Source organism: Cyprinus carpio, chromosome A3 (genome assembly GCF_018340385.1).
Source record: "Cyprinus carpio isolate SPL01 chromosome A3, ASM1834038v1, whole genome shotgun sequence".
Lineage (NCBI taxonomy): Eukaryota > Metazoa > Chordata > Actinopteri > Cypriniformes > Cyprinidae > Cyprinus > Cyprinus carpio.
The window spans coordinates 8584842-8607138 of record NC_056574.1 but is presented as its reverse complement, the minus strand read 5'-3'; the positions used below and the strand labels follow the sequence as shown (position 1 = coordinate 8607138).

The window sequence follows — 22297 nt, the reverse complement described above, 5'->3', positions numbered from 1 at the left end:
AAGCATGTTTCTAATGTGGCAGAAATGGGTTTTCCTTCTTTCTAGTGTTAGCGTGTGTCTAGTTTACAACTGTGAGAAGTCAAACAGGAATCACGGAGTCAGTTATCTTCATTTAGAGAGTAACTCCTGTATTCAGGGGTTTCAGAGCTGTATTTAAATGCAGGTGTCACTCTTGAGTGCTCAGTGTGTACGTGACCTCGTGCTCGCTGTGTTTCGGAACGCACAAGCGGAGTGAACAGTGAAACGGCCCCATTATGTTAGCGCTTAAACAATTTAATTTGAAGATGTGTCTACACATTATATTTGCGTTATTTTAGAGGGTTAGTCCAGCAAAATATGTTAACAATTGTGGCAGCACTTCTTTTCACAGATATTCAAAACGGTGCACACAGAACACGTTTTGCGTTCCATACCACGCTGCGTTCTGATGTTTTCCTGCGTAAAACGTACTGTTGAGATTCACCGTTATGAAGCGTTTAAGACCAAATAAAGTTAAACGCGACCTGGAGACCGAGCTTTCTTAATCCTTTTCTCACATTTTAAATGCAAGAACGAGTTCTGTGTGAACGGCCCACAGCAGCAAAGCGTGCAGTCGTGCTTTTTAAGGCTTGAAACTGTATTGAGAGCACAAGGAACAGTTTAATCTAGCTCCCATCTAAAGCTAAAAACAGCAGTTTGTTCATTCCTTTGTAATTAAATACTTGCAGCATTTACATGAGCTCAAATTCAACAATTAAATTAAGTATCTGCACGTTTAAAAAATTAATGTCACGCGGCAGGAGCATCTTAAAAAGTGATGCCAATATGACTAAAAATGTCTAAAACGAGAAGGAAAAAAGAACCTTCTAACGTTATAAATTAATTGACATTTCAAAATTTAAGGGATAGTTCACCCAAAGATTGATCAGTTTCGTCTGAACTGCCTGAAAATGCAGTCAAGCACTGCAGCATTTAAGCTGGGTTTTTCTCTCTCTCTCAGATTTCTAACAGTAACGTGAACTAAAATCTACACAATCTACTGTAAATGCAGTTTTACCTCATCAGCGTCACGGATCTCATTATGTGCTCATCACTGGCGTCACTGCGCCCCTCCTGCTGTCTGAATGACCCGCCTGCAGTTCAGGCGCAGTTCACCTGGATTCCTGTTTCAGTTCAAAGTGTTGGATATGATCACGTTTAAGACAGATTTGCATTCAGGTTTATGAAATTGTGTTATTTTTGTTCAGGCAGAAAGCACAGGAACAGTTAGTCATGGTTTTATCTATGCATGTTTGTTTTATTTTCATCTAACTTTAATTTACACATGAAAAACGCTCTTTGTTAACTTACAAAACCAACAGACTGAATGTGAATCAGTTTAGAGGGAAATAAAGGACAAGAAACATAAATATTCAACAGAAAATGTTTTTCCTGGTATCTTTATCTTGCGTCTTTCCAGGTAAATTCAGGAGTGCAAACACAAACCGCTGAAGTGATTAATGTATTGTTTTATCATTGGATGGACAGACAAATCTCAGTCATATCAGCTGTAAAAACACGACTCCCAACAAAACCACAATGTCACACCTGCACAAAGATACTCAAGTCTTCATATGAACAGTGTTTGCTTGTGTTTAGTGTGCAATGATGACCTCTGCGGCACGAGACGCTCCCTTTGTGCATCGATGTATGGCTCTAATAAAGGCAAAACAAGTCCATCAGACTGAACTCCAGCACAGGTGTCAGTGTTTCTCCAGGGCTTGAGTGAGGAGCTGATTGAGCTGCAAGATCATCGGACGAGGGCTTCGTTCAGGCCAGTGGTGATCATGGTGTTGTTGTAAATCTGGTACGTAAAAAATGGCATTTATCTTTTAATTAGAAATAGTATTGAGAAGAGAGAGCGGTGCAAACTCTTTCTTAACCTGCTCAAGGAGAAGCTGTGCCAGCTCAGGGTTTGAGACCTTCAGTGCTTGAAGCTTCTTGATCAGATCATGTCTGGAAACAAACGCTTGATGTTACATATATTATTCAAGTATTATGCTTTATTTTAGTTCAAACAACTGATTAAAAACAACACAATAGAATCCATAAGTAATCCACATAACTCCAGTTCATCAATTAACATCTTATGTGTTATTATGACTACGGCCTCACATTTTGGCCTCAAGTAATGGTTTACAGTTATAATTTTGAGTAACTTATGAGTCACTGATTTCAAAGTTCGTCCTGAGAGCTGAAAGAGAGGCTGGTGCGAGTCCATACAAGGATTTGTACACCAATAACAGAAGTTTAAAAATCAATCCTATAAATAAACTGGAAGCCAATGCAGGGAGACCAGGGTAGGAGTAATACGTTCACGTTAATACCCAATAATAGTCTAGCAGCAGAGTTTTGAACTTTTTGCAAATGAGAAATAGATGACTGGCTAATTCCCTTATATAACGCATTGCAATAGTCAAGTCTTGATGATATCAAAGCATGGGTCGCAATTTTAAGGCTTTTAAACGTCAAACATGATTTCATATTTGCTAGAAACTTGACTTTACAACATAATTTATCTGTTTGTCCAGCTTTAGAGAGCTGTCAATATACACACCTAAGTTTTGAACATGTGTTTTGACGTGAGGTGACAAAGAGCCAAAATTTAGCTGTGCTGTACCTCTGGCTTCACTGGAACTGAAAACTATAGTCTCTGAATTATTTTCATTTAGATGTAAAAATACGAAGCCAACCAAGTTTTAAGTGCAAAAGAAGGGCCATAAGAGGTTCTAAACCATTTTCATGTGACAGTAGCAAATACACTTGTACATCATCATCGTAGCAGTGAAAAGCAATATTATATTTCTTGAAAATATTTCCCAATGAAATCATATATAGAGAGAATAAAATAGGAGCAAGGATGGGAGCCTTGAGGCACACAACACGATCGGTGCTGATCTAGATGAACAAGCCCCTATATTCTCTGCCATGCTTCTACCAGTCAGATCGGATTTAAACCCACTTCAGGACTTTCACCTGAACCCCCACATACTCCTCCAGCTGTGAGAGCATAGTGGTCAACTCTATCAAAAACAGCAGTTTAGTCCAATAAAACTAACACGACAGAATTTCTAGCATCAACAGTCAGCAATAAATCATTAAAAACTTTCACAAGGGCTTTCTCAGTTGAGTGGTGTTACATTTACAAACTTATTTACATCTTGGATGGCCTGAGGGTGAGTACATTTTCAGCAAATGTTTATTTTTGGGTGAACTTCCTTTGAGACACATCGACAATATAATAGTATGTTCATCATTTAGGAAATTATTCTGGACTGGACTGTTTTCTCCTCATGTAAATGGTCAGATTGTTTATTTGTGTTCGGCTGGAGTGTTAAAGTTAACTGTCTCATACCCAGCGTTGATCTCCAGTATGGGCTGCAGGATCTTGGCTCTCTCCTCTGTAATGGGAGAGCTGCTGTGTGCGCAGGAAGTGTCGAGCGGCACCCATAACACAGTAATACACAGTAATCAACATTTGAAGTGGATCAAAAATGTTAATCAAGGTTGTCCTAGGACAAGAATGGCTATTGTTTTGGTTTTTAGGACAACTTTGGTGAAAGGTTTTGATCCACTTCAAATTTTGACTAGTGTGTTTGTGTGTGTGTGTGTGTGTGTGTGTGTGTATTATAACCAATGTAAATGTGTTTCTAATTTGTATGCAAATGAAACATACAATTTCAAAATGCATATTTAAGTTGAATGATAAATAAATAGAAATGAAATATTATTTTGGGTTAATTATTTTATTATGCAACAAAAAAAGAAGAGTAATTTGTGAGATAAAAAATCATGAATATTAAATATTCTGCTGAATATTAAATAAAATGTAAAGTAAATATATATAAAAATATAAAATTGTCAATAATTGCATAATGCATATAAATATAAATAATGTGTATCTGAGCTATTGTAACATGTTAATAAAAGGTTAAAATGTATTTATATGTAAAATATTAATTTTAAAATACTTTTTAAACTTATGTATATTGGATACTGTAATTTAAGTTTTTTTAAATGCATTTAATTGCATAAATGATTTCATGCTTTAAATATATTTATTTGTTTAATAGATAATATTTTATAACATACAAAGGGTGATTAGGATTTATTAAATGGTTGATTAACAAATAAATAAATGGATATGAAATACTGATTTGAGTTTAAAATTATTATTTGAGAAGAAACCAGATTCACTGCTAAATACTAAATGAAAATGTATACAATATATATATTTGTTAAATTATATAACAGGCTTATTCAAAAATTTATTATATATATATATATATATATATATATATATATATATATATATATATATATATATATATATATATATATATATATTTATTTTGTGAATATGTATAATGTAATATTATAATCTAAATACATTTTTCATAGCATGTACATGTACATATATATATATATATATATATATATATATATATATATATATATATATATATATATATAAAATTGCATTTTGACTTTATACAGTTTTTTAACGTTTGTTAAAAGTTGCAATGTTTGGTGTTTTTTTTTTTTTGTTGTTGTTTTTTTTTTTGCATGTACATGTGGCTATCTTGATGTTGGTGACTCTCTGTCCGAGTGCGTTCCTCATCCAGGCCATCAGATCTTCTGTCTGCTGATCTGTCAGTCGCTCTGATGCTGCACAACACAATCACAGCACCACTGACTCAGGCTGATCTTATGACTTCTTAGGCAATTGTCCTTTGGTTTACATGTTTAAATGCTTAATTAACATTATCTTTGTTGGCAAAACAATGTGAGGAATCACTGTATACTGTAGTTGACGTGTCTCAGATAATGAGAGGTAATTATTGCATTGTGATGGTGCTGACTGATGTTCTGTCTTAAAGGCCCCGATATACTTCAAACGAAGTTCGTTTTCGTTCTTCATTTGGGGGCAAAAAGAAGTTTGAAAAGGGTGAGGGTCGGTATACTGTTAACAACTTTCCAACACCCCTGCACTGCTGGAGGCAGGGTGTAGATTAATGTAAACGTTTCGTGCATATCCCCTAAACACAACTATGATGAAATGATAAAGTGTAGGCAATCTATGTGTGAGACAGGCCCCAATGGTCAGAATACTATAGACAAAAGAATAATGATTAGCAGCAGTTCAGAGTCAAGTATCATGTTTGCAATACAAAGAACCATAATCAGTCCTTTATTTGAAGTGTGAATGTCTCATAGACTGAAAACTTTAGCATGGTGTGGAAAGAGTCAGTTTCTTACTTTATTTTATCAGTGTTCATTTATTTTATTTTCTATATTTTATGTCATGAAATATAGATATTATATTTTATGTGGTGTCATGATTTAGGCTACTTTTGATAAAAAAGGTTTATTATTGTATGTTCTTTTGGTATTTATTTCACTGTATAAACATTAAATTTGCTTATTGAAAGAACAACAGCAGCAGCAGTATGGTGTAACATTTATTTGAAACACATGTATTTGGTATCTTGCTACCTTATATCTTTATTCTTTTCTTTCATTCTGTTCATGGCTTTGGAAAACTTGTCTCGCATGTTTCTCTGCGTCGCTTTTTGCATAACTCCGGCTCGTCGACACCAAGCTTCGTTGCTATTTCTTTCTAGGAATTAATGCTTTCTCTAAAGTCTCTCCACAAGCGATCGTACAAGTGTGGATATATTTCTACAGCTCAGCTATTCGACACTCTGGTGTATTCAGGAGATGTTGCTCTCCTGTAGGACCTCCGCAGAATGAGGAACGAACCGGGAAAAAAAAAATTGCCCTTCAAAGAAGGTGGAGTTTCAGAACACACCCACAGATTGTGTAACTGCCACGGACCAATGGAAGCTGAAAGGTGTTCCGGAGCGAAAACGAACTCCCCCAGACAGTTCGCTTTGGTCAGCTGTTTCAAATTGCTAATTTTCGGCCTAATTTTTGTTTGAAATGATGTCATATCAGTTCCTCCTTCGATTTTGTTTGAAGTATAACAGGGGCCTTTAGATCTATAGATCTCTACGACTATGTGGTGTCTCGACTGAGATGAGCTTTTTCTGTCGTCGAACTCTCTGAGGTGAAGCAGCGTGAGCTCATCGAACTTCTCAGAGCAGAACAAGACCTGCAGGAAGAGACAGAACGTCAGAAACAGACTCATCTTTATTCTGTTGACTGCTACTCAGTTTTTTTCTCATCAACATATTTTCTGTATGATTTCCATTTCTCAACCACAACATTTTTTTTTGTCCTATTAGAAATCCTTGTGTTAAATGTTTAACCAATTAAATATAGGATCAAATAAGTATTATATTATAAATATTGAAAAAATAAATACAGAATGATGAAGAGAATAAATCAATGGTAAATAAGCATTAAATAAATAAAATATCATTTTAATTGGAGTTTGTTCTTTTGAAGGTTAAAAGGTTAGAGGTTAAAATTCATGTTTTTAACAATGTTATTAATTTAATATACATACTGTTATATTGGAGACACACAAAATGTGCAGAGCAGGGGGTCGCGAGGACTGGAATTGAGAACCGCTGACCTAAAGGAAGTGTTCTTAATAGCAATGCTGTTTTGTCCACTGAGGTCACGGGAAACAATAAGCGCCACCTGCTGTCAGAGAGTGGATTTACCGAGACTTATATTTAAATTGTGTATGTGTACAGCTTCTGTCTGGCCAAAAAACGACCGAATTTGCATGCCCTGCTGTAAATTTTGACCGTTGATGAAGAACAAGCTTGTGTGGATTCAACACATTTAAACAATTCAGATAAGTTATCTACAATTATTTATGGAGCAGATAAAATACATATAATCATTTATTAAGCAATTATCAATTTGACTTCTATCTTTTCTTTATTTAAAGATTGAAATGTGAGGTTTACCTTTTTATTAAACGTTTCAAAGCTTTATTTGAACATTTACATTAGATATCTCAACATACTATTAAACTGTTGTCAGTCAAGTTGTCATTTAAAATCATTGGTAATGGTTTTGTTTTAGTGATTATGCAAGCAAAAATTCATTTTATTTGTTGTTTGTTGATTTTTAAATATGCAACTTGGTTAGGTGATTTATGTGTCGGTACTTTAGGTAAAAATTGATAGCCTGAATGCACTGTAAGTCGCTTTGGATAAAAGCGTCTGCTAAATGCATACATTTAATTTAATTTTAATTAATTTACTTTTTTAACAACTCCAGCACATTTTAAACAATACGGTGATAATACTGATAACAGTGATAATTTTGGTCACTATCATCGCGATTTTCATTACGTTACATCCCTAATTAAGTGAGATCTCCAATTTTCTACCCTGTGGTGCAAAAGAACAGACAGACATTGAATAAAAAACAATGTCTTTATTTTCTTTATTATTCTATATTTATATTACTCTGTTTTAATTAATTCCATAGTTGTTTAAACATTTACAGTTAAGATCCTTCTGAATGGGGCTATTTTCTTGAGAAAACAACGTTTTGTAAGTCAAGAATCAAGATCATAAGAAAATTGAATAGAATAATTTTTGTCATGTTGTGATCACAACAAAATAGAAAAACTGATTTAATCAATGCATCTTTATCATTCCATTAGCTGCTGATCAATATATATCCATTAGCTCAGGGGTAGGCAAGTTCGTTCCTAGAGAGCCACAGTCCTGCAGAATTCAGCTTCAACCCTAATCAAACACACCTGAACAAGCTCATCAATGTCTTTAGGATTACTAAGACTACAGGCAGGTGAGGTTTTTTTTTAGGGTTGGACAAAAACTACACATCAATGCACCACACACATATTACTATTCCAAAAATATATTTGGCAATTTTGAGATTAACGGCAGTGTTGGCGCCCCCTTGTGTTCAACTCAAAATGTAAATGTAAAATAACAAAACACATTCTATCAAAACAAAATTGAACTGAGTACATTTTTAATTGCAAATTAATTAGCAGTTGTTTCCTGCAAATCTGTGCACTGCATCAGCCTTCAGATCAACTTGTAGATTCAGACCCACTGGCTCTTCATAGTGTGAACATTAAGTCTCTAGTCTCACCTCCATATCTTTTCTGTTTCATGGACTCAAATACGGCGAGTGTTCGGCCAGGAGGTGATTTGGTGCACACAGATAGTAAATGTTCCTCGTTCCTGCCTTCACCCGAGAGGTGTACTCCATCAGGCTGGCCTGCTGTCCCGCAGGAAGTGCTGACGACTCAAAGCACAGCAGCTTAGCACTGTCTTCCTGTGACGACATTAATCATCAGCCTGAAAACAATCAGAGAGAAACAGGCTGATTAAGAAGGCCATCGAGGCGTCTCGTACCTTGACGCTCTGCTCTGCTGTGGTCACGATGCTCTCGAACAGAAACAGCCCGTAGTCGTTCAAAGAAGCGAGCGTATTTCTCCGGATCCTTCTTGCTCTAGTCCAACAGGAACCGAATTACCCAGTACATGGACTAGTGATGTTATGTGTTTTTTTTTTTTTTTTTTTATGTTATGTGTTTTTTTTTTTTTTTTTTTTTTTTACACAATGCAGAAAGCATAACATCATATTTCAGGCAGGTTTGTACCTGATTAGAGCACTTTCCTGTAGCAGCTCTCTGCTGAGGTTCAGAGGAATATCTTCATGGTCCACAACACCTGCAAATGTGATCATGACAGCCAATTGTCCTTTTTTATTTTTAAAACGTATTTCTATTAATCTAATAATGTACTTAAAGTTTATTCATGCATTTATCTGGATGCTCAGTTGACCTCGTAGGAAACGCAGTCACTTGAGAAGGATGTGTGTGGCTTTGGTTTGGATCTGAACCTCCTGCTGTACAGAGCCACACTGGACCATCTCACGACTCACGACTCAAATATGGAAGCTTTCTGCTCACACACATCTACAATCATCACAAAACAAAACAGAATCATTAGTAAGCTGATTACAAAACAAATGGACCTAAAATATTAATTTGGGTTTGAACATTTATGTAAGAAAGAAGAGTGATTTGTGATAAAAATCTGATTCACCACTGAATACTAAATAAATGTGTATGTGTATATAAAATTAAACCATTGTCTACAAAATTAAATGCAAATAAATAATGCTTATTTTAATTATTTTGTTGTTAAAAGATAACAGACTACTTAATTTAATCTGAACTTTTTGAACATTTAATGTATAATTTTAAAATATGTAAATACTTTATAAGCAGTTTTTAAATTAAGTACAATTTTAATTGCATATGAATTAAAATAAGTACAAAATTAGTGTTTAAATGCATATTTCAGCTGTTAAAGTGATGTAACAGGCTAATTAATTTAGAATTTATTAATTTTTTTTTTAACTAATTTGTATGTTTCTTAATGTATTTTTAAAAAGTATTTTAAATACTTTTACTGCTATTTAAATTTAAATGCATTTTAATTAAAATATGTGCAGATTGGAACTTTAAATGCACACTTCAGTTATTAATTATGTAACAGGTAACTAATAGATGTAATTACAGTAATTTCAAATAACAAAAATTTGTATGTATTTGTATAATTTTTTATATGTATAATGTTATTTTAAAATGTGTAAATACTTGATTTTATGTAAATTTTACATTAAATGTAAATGCATTTTTTATGCCATATTTAATAATAATGAATAATAATAATTCCTTACATTTATATATCACTTTTCTGGGCACCTTATGTATGAATTGGTGCTTTACATTAATATTTTAGTTGTCATTATTAGTTAAAAGATGTTATATATTATGTTCATAATGTTCATTATGTTCATGTATTTAAGAGATAATATACTGTATTTGCAGAGATATTGTGAACTTTATTATATTTACTGAAAGGGTAAATAATGTAAGTCACAGTGGTTCAGTGACTGTAAGTTACACTGTTTTTGTCAGTAACTGTGTATCTGTCTGTTCAGTCGTCGTCTCACGTAGAAGATCCTGCGGATGTTGAGCGGGGCGTCTGCGCGGTAGTGCAGTGTGTAGCGGGGTTTATCATAGCGATAAAACTCCTCATTCTTCCACTCGCTGATGTCTTTGTGCTCCATCATCCAGAGTGCCTGCAGAGAGGAAACAGCTCAGGACTGATCATCAGAGCCACAGGGAGGTCAAAGGTCATTCATCAACAGACTTTACATACCTGCAGGGTGTTTAACCGCCGTCCGTTCAGGAAGATGGAAAACTGACAAAGTTGCTGTACTTGGTCACAACCTCTTCAGAACAGACCACAGTCACTTCAGTGAGGTTCTTTTCCAAGCATGGCATGTTTTATGTCAGTGTTCGTGGCTGTGAGTGCAGACCTTTGACTCGGTCTTCTGATGAAAACTTTCTGCAGTTGTTCTTAAGGTGGAGCACGATCTTGTTCTCCTGACACACATCTGAAGCTCCTGCGATCTCAAACACTCCAGAGCTACAGACACACAACACTCAGTGAGTAACACATAAAACATGATTAATGTAGACAAATGTTTGTTTTGACTTAACCTCAGATTTTAAACTTTAATAGACACAAATATGTCAAAAGATCTCCAGTTCCTTTCTGATTGCTAATGTTAATAAAAAGTAGGGTTGTGCGATTCATCAAAGTTTAATTTTGATTTTGGCCTTCCAAGGATTAGTAATATAATCATGATAACAATATTGACAGAAATAATCATGGTTATTAAAATCCATCTCTCCTCTCATTACTTAAACTAATAACATTTAAAAATAATTTTTTATATGTATAATGTCATTTTAATATATGCAAATGGTTTAAAATGTAATTACTTGCATTTTTTTAATTAAGTACATACTGTTGAATTCAGATGTGTATAATTGCATGTAATGATGTATGAATTAGTGCTTTAAATAAATAAATCAAAAAATATATAAAACAGTCAAAATTCATCAAAATCCTCCCTGATAATCACCGGCACCCCGTCCTAAATGTACTTAAAATTTATACGTAATACTTAATTTTTTATAGATGTGCAATTTTACATTTAATGTGAAAAATTATTTAAAATATGTACAAATTAGTGCTTTAAAATATATGTTTCAGTAGTCATTTTGTAGATACATTGTTTAAAAGATAATATTTTTATAATAAAAAATATTTATCAAGTGAACCTGCAGAGATATTGTGAACTTTATTAAGTTTTTTCAGCTGTTTAAATGAATAAGACTGTAAGCTCAAGATATAACGGCAAAAAAAAAAAATTAAAAAGCCCCTGCACAATTAAATTAAATGCAATGACAAAATTTAAAGTGAGATGTGAAATGGATGAAGTGTCAAATGCCGAGCATTATATTTAAATCTGTAGATGGTTGATTATTTGTATGACTGAAATGTCTGAAAACAGCTTTGGAATTAAACAAGTTAAACATGTACCTCCAGTGAATGTTCTTTTCCAGACCCCTCTGCTGGATGATAACAGCCTGACATGAGCCCGCTGACACACAATCAGAGAGTATCTGAGTAAACTTAATGATCGGATCATTTCTGCTGCTGCTGTACTTTGACCCAGAGCCATATAGAGATATGGCTCTGCTTTGACCTCTGACTGATGACGTGCAGTTCGATACAGGACGTACAGTGACTGAAAGGACCTGCGGTGACTGACAGTTTATCGATACATGCCTGTATAAAATGTTTTAATGCAATTTCTCGAGCGGCTTTCTGGAGGAGAAAAAAAAAGTTTTTTTGTGTTTTGTTTTATTTCATTTGATTAATTACATTATAATATTGGCAAAATATTTTACACAAAAACATAGATTCCTTTAAACCCCTCCTCTGTTTATCATATTTAGAAATGATTTTTTTTTAAAATATCAGAACCCATATATATATATATATATATATATATATATATATATATATATATATATATATATATATATATATAATGAAGTCAAAATGCAATAAAATGGTTTGATATTGTAATATTGTTTATTGTAGAAATGATGTTGAGCCATTTCTAGTTTTTTTTTTTCTTTTTTTCTTCTTCTTCTGTATCTGTCTTGACTTGGTCTGGTTCTATTTGTGACCCTTCCATGTCACTTAATTGTTGAAAAGTGACTTTGAATTTGTGCTATTTTGGTTGTAATAATATTTTTATTAAATAAGATAGGAAAATGTGAATTCTCTACGTACTAGACAAACAGATTAGGGCGTGTCTTTGTCAACAGGTAGATTGTGAAAGTGAAACTGTCGCTGTAATGTTCTCTTTTCGATCTTTAATAACTCTCGTATCAATATTTTGTTAATATTAAATAATCATATAAATAATTTATTCAGAAACTCCTGTGAACACAGAAGTGCTCAGCTGAAGGTAAGTCAAGAACCAACCGAAACACATTTACCTGAACAAGTGTCTGTGTGACTTCAGCTGCGTTTAACCTGTTAGTTATGTCTATAAGTGATACTAAACAATACAAATACATTTTTAAAAAAGGATAAATTGAAATAATACTACATATAGATACACGTTGTGCATTTGTGTCTTTCTCTGGACTAATTTAACAGTTGATTGTGATGTGTATGTAAGTGCAAGTATTCAGAGCGAACACATGCATGTTAACACACGAGCTGACTGTTTATTATAATGTTTTATTTTCCTTTGTGTCCTTTAGAGATGAAGTTCATTTGTTTGACTTTGCTGATTATTAGTGGAATTACAGATTCAATATCAGGTAATTATTCACACCCATGTAAAGAGCTGAAGTGTGTGTTCATGTTCATTCATTGTCCAGCTGAACTATATTTATAATTATAGTTCAGTTTATAGTTTATGTGATAATGACCAGGTCATGTACATTATGCCATTTATTACATTCTTACCAAGTAAATGGATGTGAAAATTTTTTGAAATCTCAAGTGAAATTATTTTTATCGGTTTACATGTAAAAACCACAGAACAGAAACTGTAGGTTTCCTGGATAAATGGTCAGTTATTTATCATTATTCAGAAAAATTGACCAATTAGAATAAATTTTTACAAACAGCCATTTTTTAATAAATCAGAGGAAAAAATGCACAAAAGCAGTGTTTTCAACGCAGAGCTGTGTGGAGAAGGACAGTCACTGCTTTACATGTGAACGCTGTAGACCTTGAAGGATGACAGTTCAACTGACAGGAGGTTCACATTTAATTAGACCTGCTCTCTTTCTTTTTAACAGAGCGGTATGAAGTCATGGGATCTGCGGATCCTGTTCTTGCTGTAGCTGGTGAAGCTGTGATTCTGCCCTGTTCAGTCAAACCCAACATCAGTGTTGTGGACATGAGAGTGGAGTGGTTTAGATCTGATCTGAAAGACACACTAGTGCATCTTTATGATGATCATGAAGACAAAAATACAGATCAGAGTCAGTCCTACAGAGGGAGAACAAAACTGATCCATCAAGAACTACAGAGAGGAGATGCATCACTCAAACTCTCATCAGTCCGAGTCTCTGATGAAGGACTTTATAAGTGTTTTATTGAGTCCAAATCCTGGCATGATGATGTCACTGTTAATGTCAGAGTTGAAGGTGAGTAAACCAGTGAAAACTAAAGACTGGAATACACTACTTCTAAAATCTGAACAGCTTTTAAAACCATACACTTACTGACTTTGTAAATAGTCACAAAGTAAAGCTGGCCATCACACACTAAACGAGGATCACACACTACAAGACTTTCAAGTTGCTCCGATAACAAACTCACGCAGAAACATGCGCCGTATTGCTAGGAGACACATTACAAATGAAAACAATTATGTGTTCTAAAATCGGCTCAAAATATCAAACATGTTTGGATGGAATCAAAGTCTGACTTTAAAAAAATCGTCCATCTGTGTCCATCATACACCAAATGATTTTCTTGGAAATCTGTCAACTCCGATCTGCAGACTAGCTCTGACTTTCAACTAGCGTCGACTTCTCCAGACTGTAAACTGGGAGAAAATCGGGGCAAAAGTGGTGTAGTGTATTCCAGCCTTAACATGCTCTAACTAACTTAAAAAAGCAGAACAACAACAACAGAATGTTCTTCTTGTTGGTCTGTAGCTGTAGGACGTCCTCCAGTGATCACTGTAGATGGGTTTGATCATTCAGGAGGGCTTCATCTACAGTGTGAATCTGAAGGCTGGTATCCTGAACCTGATCTTGAGTGGCTGAACAGTGAAGGAGTCAGTTTGAGTTCAGAAACTACAGAGACACACAGAAACACAGACAGATTCAGTGTTGAAACACACCACTACTGTACATCACAGTGACGACAAGATTCACTGCAGAGTCAAACTGAGACATCACATGCTGGAGACACTGATTATCAGCTCAAGTAAGGACTGACACTTTTGTTACTGTAATTTTGTCAGTTACTGTAAATTTTTGATGCAGTAAAAAGATTTAATGATTATCAGCTCAGTCAATTACATTATGTAAAGCTAAAACATTTTACTGTCTATGTACCATTCAAAACCAAACATTATATATTTAATAATCATCTCGTCAGAATGCTTAATTGCTGTTATGTTTTACAGGTAATATGTTTATATTCTTGGAGGACATCAGTCATCGTGATTGTTGTGCTCAGTGTGATTGCTGGAATACTGATAGCTGTGTTTGCTCATAAAAACAGAGGTAAAATACCTGTTATTTTCTTGTTATTTTATATATTTTATGTAAATAAGTCAGAATGGGGATACTTTTCAAGGCAAGGCAAGTTTTATTTATATAGTACATTTCATACACAATGGTAATTCAAAGTGCTTTACATAAAAAAACGATTAAAATAATCACAACAATAAAAGCAAAGTATTACAATATTAAAAATGATTAAAAATGTATTTAAAATTAATTAAAACATTTGAGAACAATAATAATAAAATGAGGATTGTAAGGGTGTTTTCTCTGCAGTGGTTCAGACTGTAGGATTGCAGAATGACTAAAGAAACGTTAACAGCACGATGATATAAAATTATCTATTTTCTTGTCTATTACCACCCACTGCCACTTATACCAATGACAGAAATAAGCACAGTTAGAGCAGCTAAATATGTGGGAGAACGTTTCTGTTGAGTGACTATATTGTATTGCAATAGTTAGCACTTTAATGTTAATGTTGAATTGAGACTAGTTAGCAGCAAGCACATCATTTATAATGGGAATGGTTTGATAACAGTATTTCATTATGATTACACTTGAACTGGTAACAAAATAGATGAAGGATGGTGAAACACAAACAGTTAAATGTACCCAGCATGAATGTAAAATGTTATCTGAGAGAGAGTGAGAGAAAGAGTGAGAGAGAGAGAGAGAGAGAGAGAGAGACAGTGTTACTGACAGAGAGAGAAAGAGTGCAGAGTCCCAAGAGTTCGTACGTATTTTACGAGGTGGCTAATTCCTGGCCAACGCTATCTCACGAACAATTCGTACGTATTTTACGAGGTGGCTAATTCGTACGAATTTGTACGACCTCACTCGTACGATTTCATACGATTTGCCTAGACCCCAGTGACGGGTAGGTTTAGGGGCGGGGTTTGGTGTAGGTAATTCGTACAAATTCATACGAATGTGCAACTCGTAAAATACGTACGATTTGGCAAAAATCGTATGAATTTGTACGAGTGTGGTCGTACGCACTAACTGCGCCCAGCTTCAAAGTCCGCAAGTTTTGATTTAACTAAATCAGTTTGAGCGAAGGCACATCTGCTGCAGCTGCTGTTTTAGAGGTGTTTCCAGACACATCTGTAGAACTGAACCGGATGTGTGGTTTGTTAAAGTGTGTTTTCGTCCAGTCACCCCAGCCAGCGTTGTCTTGAACTGAGGGTCTTCATGATGCTGCAGGGCCTGTCTCCACTCATGCCAGTGTTTGCTGTCCAGACAAGATTGAGATTCTGGATAAAAGCAGTGCAATACCTGGCAGAAAATTTTGATGTCTTACGTGGCTTCATTCCAAATGCTACCACAGACCTCTAAAGCTGTGCTGGAGTTTTATACTTAGGGATTTTAATAACTGTAAGCTCAACAAGTCATTGAGTAATTTTTATCAATATGTTTACTTGTAATACACAGGGTGGCCGCGGGTCCTTAAAAAGTCTTAAAATGTCTTAAAATAAAGTTTTCCTAATAAAAGTCTTAAAAGTCTTAACATATCTTAAATTCCGATTAGATGGATCTTAAATATTTTCAGTCACAATTCCACAAAACGTTCTCCAGTCTCAAACATACAACATGAATATTTACAACAACTATACATACAGATACACCCAACCTACAATCACCCTAAAAATTATAAAACCAGCCAACTAAATATTACAAAAAAATTTAAACCAAAATTTTACAGACCGGGGCTCGAGAATTTTGTTTGCCCTACCGGACAAATAGCCTGTTAGACAAAAAAATAACCACTGAAGCATCGAAACGTGAGAATGATTCTTCTGATTTTACTACATTCACCATAAACAGTGATTGATAATGGATAACATTAGTGTATTTCTGGTATCCAGGTCCCGCTATTTAGGCTTGTGCTGCCTGTAAGAGACTTTTTATGAAGAAATCAAATGAGTATGAAATTAGTAAAAGAGCTGAATGGTACACATAAAGAAACTCACAGAAGAAACATACTGAGGTAAAATTCAGAATGTTGAGTTTTTTTTTATTTATAACATGATGTAGTCAAGCAACATACCATGACAATGGAGCTATTTGCCGAATATTCTCACGATTGCAAATGTTACATTGAATTTACCTAAAAATAAACAAGTAGTTAAGCAGTCACATAATTAGGTTACTTTCATTTAAGACACAATATTGACTGTTTTGTTCCGTTTCACCCAACTAAAATAGTTCCAAACAAAGATCACAGCAGAAGTATTTGCGCAATCTTCAAGCATCCACAGCAGTGTTTTGTTACTGAATGATTCAGCGAACGGTTGAATGAATGACTCAATGACTTACCACCACCTGCTAGCGGAGTTTAAAATGTTTAAAAGTGTGTTTTCCCCCCACCATTTCTGATTTGTATATTCAAAATTGCAATTAAAACAACAATCACATAACATTATTTATTGCTGTTGTAATTGGGCAATGTAAATTAATCTGTTTGATTAAAGCCGTAGTGTAAATTGTCAATTTTAAGAATTTGACATGAAATATGATGCATACATTTAATAAGGTTTAAAAATGGACCTTTATAAGTAAGTAGCTTAACATCCTGAGGTTAATATCAAAAATATGCAGATAAATGTCAAAGCTAATAGAACACAGATAAAATGTTGCCTCAGAATAAAATGTTTACACCACTAGAAATCTTAGTCATGAGGGGCTTTTGTGGAGATATTTTGTATGGGATATTATCTGCTGATATGAAAAGTTTTGTTGTATATCGTAATAATAAATAGCATTTTTTGACAGCTATATATATATATATATATATATATATATATATATATTACATTTAACAAATTAAATATAACATTATACGTACGTAAATAATGTGTGATTTCCATTAGAGGTTTGGTCTTAAATTTCATATACGGTGGTATTAAAAAAGTCTTTAAAATAATGTGTGATTTCCATTAGAGGTTTGATCTTAAATTTCATATACGGTGGTATTAAAAAAGTCTTTAAAAGTCTTTAAAAGTCCACAAAGCACCTCATTACAATTATTTACCTCAGCTGCCATTAGTAACTGTAGCAGAATTAACATTAATCTGTTTGTCCAGCGAACATTCAGTATAATTTCATATCAACTCTAAGAAAGGATATTTTCATTGCCACAGAAAGTAACTTTTTTACAGTAATGCATTGGAGCATGTAGCTATTAGGGGTGTGACGAGATCCGATGTGTCTCTCGAGATCCGACTGGTCTCGCGAGAACGTGACGATATCGTCGCAAAACAATTTGCAGTTTATATTAGAGCTGCCCAATTAATCGTTTAAAGATTGCGATCTCGATTCAAACACCTACACAATCTTATTCCTGAATGACAATGATTCAGCTATGCCTAATACGACTGTTTCATATCGCGAGTGTCAATGGAGCATATGAAGCACGTTTTGTCGCTGCCCATGTTAATAAATAATTCATGCTGCTGCTGATTCAGAAAGAGCAACACAACATAATTTCTGTGTTACAGACATTTAAATAAAATAAGTACTGGGATAAATGTTTATAGTTTGGTTATAAACACTTATTCTCTACAATAGCGATCAAAATGAAAGTATCCTAACACTCGTATGTATTTTAAACACTTATCCTCTTCCACCAGCAGGTGGCGACAACTGCCCATTTAATATAATATAATATTCATTAAAATAGAAGTTTAGCTTGATAAAGTACAAGCTGATTTCAAAATGCACCTAAATTTTTTATGCATTTTGTGTTTTTTAGTTGAATAAAATACTATTTTTCCCTATATATTTCAACATTGATGATTTCTTTTAAAAAGCCTAAAAATCTTGTCTCGTCTCGTTCTCGTGAACCCAGTCTCATGTCTCGTCTCGTCTTGTGGGATAAGTGTCTCGTCACATCCCTAGTAGCTATAGATCGGATCACTATATACAAGCGGTGACAGATCCAGAAACTCATGTAATTTGTGCACAAAAGTTTTAACTAAACACTAACACATAACTAATCTAGGCAAACAAGTCGTGGTCTTTGGGAAGTCGTGGCCTAGTGGTTAGAGAGTTTGACTCCTAACCCTAAGGTTGTAGGTTCGAGTCTCGGCCGGCAATACCACGACTGAGGTGCCCTTGAGCAAGGCACCGGACCCCTAACTGCTCCCCGGGCGCCGCCGCATAAATGTTTGCCCACTGCTCCGGGTTATCACGGTGTGTGTGTGTGTTCACTGCTGTGTGTGTGCAATTGGATGGGTTAAATGCAGAGCACGAATTCTGAGTATGGGTCACCATACTTGGATGTATGTCACGTCACTTTTTTCACTTTCAAAACGAACATACCAAACACTCATTCATGGGGAGGTTGGAAGTGGAGGACTGAAACCGTTTGAAAACCAGAGAGTGCAGTTATGGAAAAAATAGTCAGCGCCTTTTTATAACGGGGTCTACAGCTTATCGTAAACCTCTGTTTCGTTTAGTTAAATGTACGATACTTGCATTGGCTTGGAACGAGTGTGAGGATCCAGTCTCGGATCAAAGTCTTGATGGTTTGGAGGTTCGAGTGGTGTAGGAGTCATATCACGTTCTTCCCGGGGTTAAAGAGTGATGAACTCCAAAAAGATGTTATTCTGACTCTGGGGTGGTCGGGAGAGTTTTCTCCCAGATGGAGATAATGAAGAGCTAAGAGAGACATTAGCTGAGATCCAAGGACCGTTGGTGGATGTAAAGACAAGGCCGAAGCCTGGCGCAAACTCAAGGGTTACAGAAGAGTTCTAGCTCACATCCTCATCTTCTTTTCAGAATCTAACAGAACCACAGACTGAAAAGCGGGTCACTGATGTGAGGCCTTTATTTTCTATCGAGGTCACACCTTCTCGGGGGTCAAAGAGCCAATGGTGACTTGCGCTTCTGGAGGAAAAGTTTACGACTCTTTGTCTCTAGCATGGTGTTTTGAATATGAAACTACTATTGGCTGTTCAAGAGAAGAATCTTCAAGATTCTTATAATGTTTAATGTTACATAAGTATCAACATATAATATACACAATTGTCTATGAATTAATGTAAAAAGTCATTTCATATAGCAGTATGTGTCTGTTTGAGAGAATTAAGAAGGAGGGAAGATTCTCTCTACATACTTTAAGGTCTTAAGTTTATCTGAGTCAGAGTCACAGAGTCTGGTGCTGGGTGATGGGTTTGTGATTTTTTGTTAATCTAATGAATAATTGATTTGTTAAATCTAATGAACAATTGTCTGATTGGTCCAAATGCCTACACTGGTTTTCTGATCATAACACAGTTTATTTGTTACCTCTGTATAAATCAGTGTAAAAGGAAAAAAAAGTCCAAGTTTGGACGGAGGACAGTTTATTGACTTTACAGGGGTGCTTTGATTGCACAGACTGGACTGTTTTTGAGGAAGACTCAAGCAATATTGACAGTGTGTGTGTATATTTCTTTCTGCACTGATTGTATTGTTCCTTATAAGTCGTTTAGAGTATTCCCCAATAATAAGCCTTGGATTTCAAAAATAACAAAAGATCTTCTGCACAAAAAGAAAATAACTTTTCCAGATGGGAGCATTGCATAAAAGAGAGATTAATAAGATGTTGAGAGCAGAAATACAAGAAGGATAGGTTAAAATTTAATGATAAGGTAGAAGAGCAGCTGAATGGAAAAAATGTAAGATCAGAAGAGGCATTGGCTCAAAACCTTGGCAGGTATTGAGAAGAAGGATACCAAAATAATCAGACTGGATGCTTTTAACTCCGATATAAATTTAGCGGATAAATTAAATGAGTATTATTTAAGGTTTGACAATCATGATTTTAGTGCAGAAATTAATTAAAACCAAGAACACTATCTAGTAATTGTGGAAATACTGAAGTTCATAAGGTTAAACGTCTTTTTCAAAATGTAGATGTCAAGAAGGGTCCAGGGCCTGATAACATAGAAGTAAGGTGTTAAGGTAAGGCAGTGATCACTTCTTGGTTATAGAAGTTTAAAAAACATTAAACAACATCGAAAGATCTTTATGTCAGTAAGTTACGTCAGCCAGACATTGCAAAATCCTTTTTCATCAAAAACACTTACAGATAAAGAGGGCCAAGAGCAAGAGAATGTTGAAGAGACATGGGGCAAGATCAAGGAGGTTTCATAGAGACTGCTAAAGAAGTGATTGGCTACAGGAAAAAGAAGACTAAGGCATGGATAACACCTATTACTTAGAAAAAAGATTAATGAAAGAAGAGTAGCCAAGGAAAACACATTGAGTGCCAGATCACCCAGACTCATAGAGAAAAGCTCAAGAAGAGTATAAGACCAAAGATAGAGAAGTAAAGAAGAGTGCCCGAAATGACAAGAGAACCTTTGTACAGAAACTGGCATATGAAGCCGATAATGCTGCATTACAGGGAAAACTGAATACGGTTTACAAGATTACCAAGCAGCTTACTGGTCATAAAAGCAGCACCATACCAGTAAAGGACAAAAAAGGCAAGCTAATAACAACAGAAAAAGAACAGGCTGCCAGGTCGGTACAATACTTTGAAGAAGTACTAAACCACCCGGAACCAGATGAGCCAGCCAATCCCATCCCAACCAATAATACTAAAGGAATAGACGTTCACCCTCCTACCAAAAGAAAGGTAGTGGATGCTATTAAGGCCATGAAATCTGGTAAAGCACCAGGGATTGATAGAGCTTATAGAGCTATTGAAGGCAGATATTTATATATCAGCCAACATGTTAACAGACCTTTTCCAAAAGATTTGGGACACTATCCCTACAGATTGGAGTAGAGGCCTCATGTTCAAACTGCCCAAGAAAGGTGACCTCAGCAATTGTAACAACTGGAGGGGTATTACACTTCTTTCTATTCCCAGCAAGGTTTTCTGTAGGATCCTGTTGAAAAGGGTCGATAGAGCCATAGACCACAAATTGAGAGAAGAAGAAGCAGGTTTTGAAGTGGGAGAGGTGCATAGACCAGATTTTTGCACTTCGCATCATCATAGAGCAATGTTTGGAATGGAATGCACCACTTTACATAAATTTCATAGACTTCACAAAAGCATTTGACAATGTCCACCGAGAGAGCTTATAGAAGATAATAAGAGCTTATGGAATACCACCTAAGATTGTAAAACTTATTAAGAAGTTTGAGAAAAACTTTAAAAACTTAATTAAAATGCTCTTTGAAGTCAGGTCTTGTGTATGGCAGGGTTGTATTCTCTCACCTCTTCTATTCCTGATCACCCTTGACTGGTGGCAGGGTTGTATTCTCTCACCTCTTCTATTCCTGATCACCCTTGACTGGGTTATGCGGCAAACAACATCTGACCTTTCCCTCGGCATATAATGGACTCCCTTTTCTCATTTGGAAGATCTTGACTTCGCCGATGATCTGGTGGTAATCTCAGCCACATACACTCACATTAAGGAAAAAAACAAATAGGCTGAGCAGATATGCTAAACAAGTTGGCTTACATATAACAAACAGAAGACACAGACTATGCGTGATAATTCTCTTGTTTCTGACCCAATTAACATTAGCCGCATTTCCACTGTCGGGCCAGTACGAGCCAGGGCTTAAAACGGGCCGGGCAGGGCTAATAGCCTCGGGCCAGTAGCACTGAGGCCACAATAGCGCAGCGTTTCCACCATCGGGCCAGAAGCTCTGCTGCGCGTCACTAAAACATGCC

The 22297-nt window shown here is 35.3% G+C and overlaps 2 pseudogenes; one reads left to right on the top strand and one right to left on the bottom strand.

Annotated features, from left to right (window-relative positions):
* LOC122138666 overlaps nt 1-20757 on the top strand; it is a 76953-nt pseudogene extending 56196 nt beyond the window's left edge.
* On the bottom strand, nt 1709-11528 carry LOC122138667 (annotated as a pseudogene).
* Nucleotides 20758-22297: the final 1540 nt, after the last annotated feature.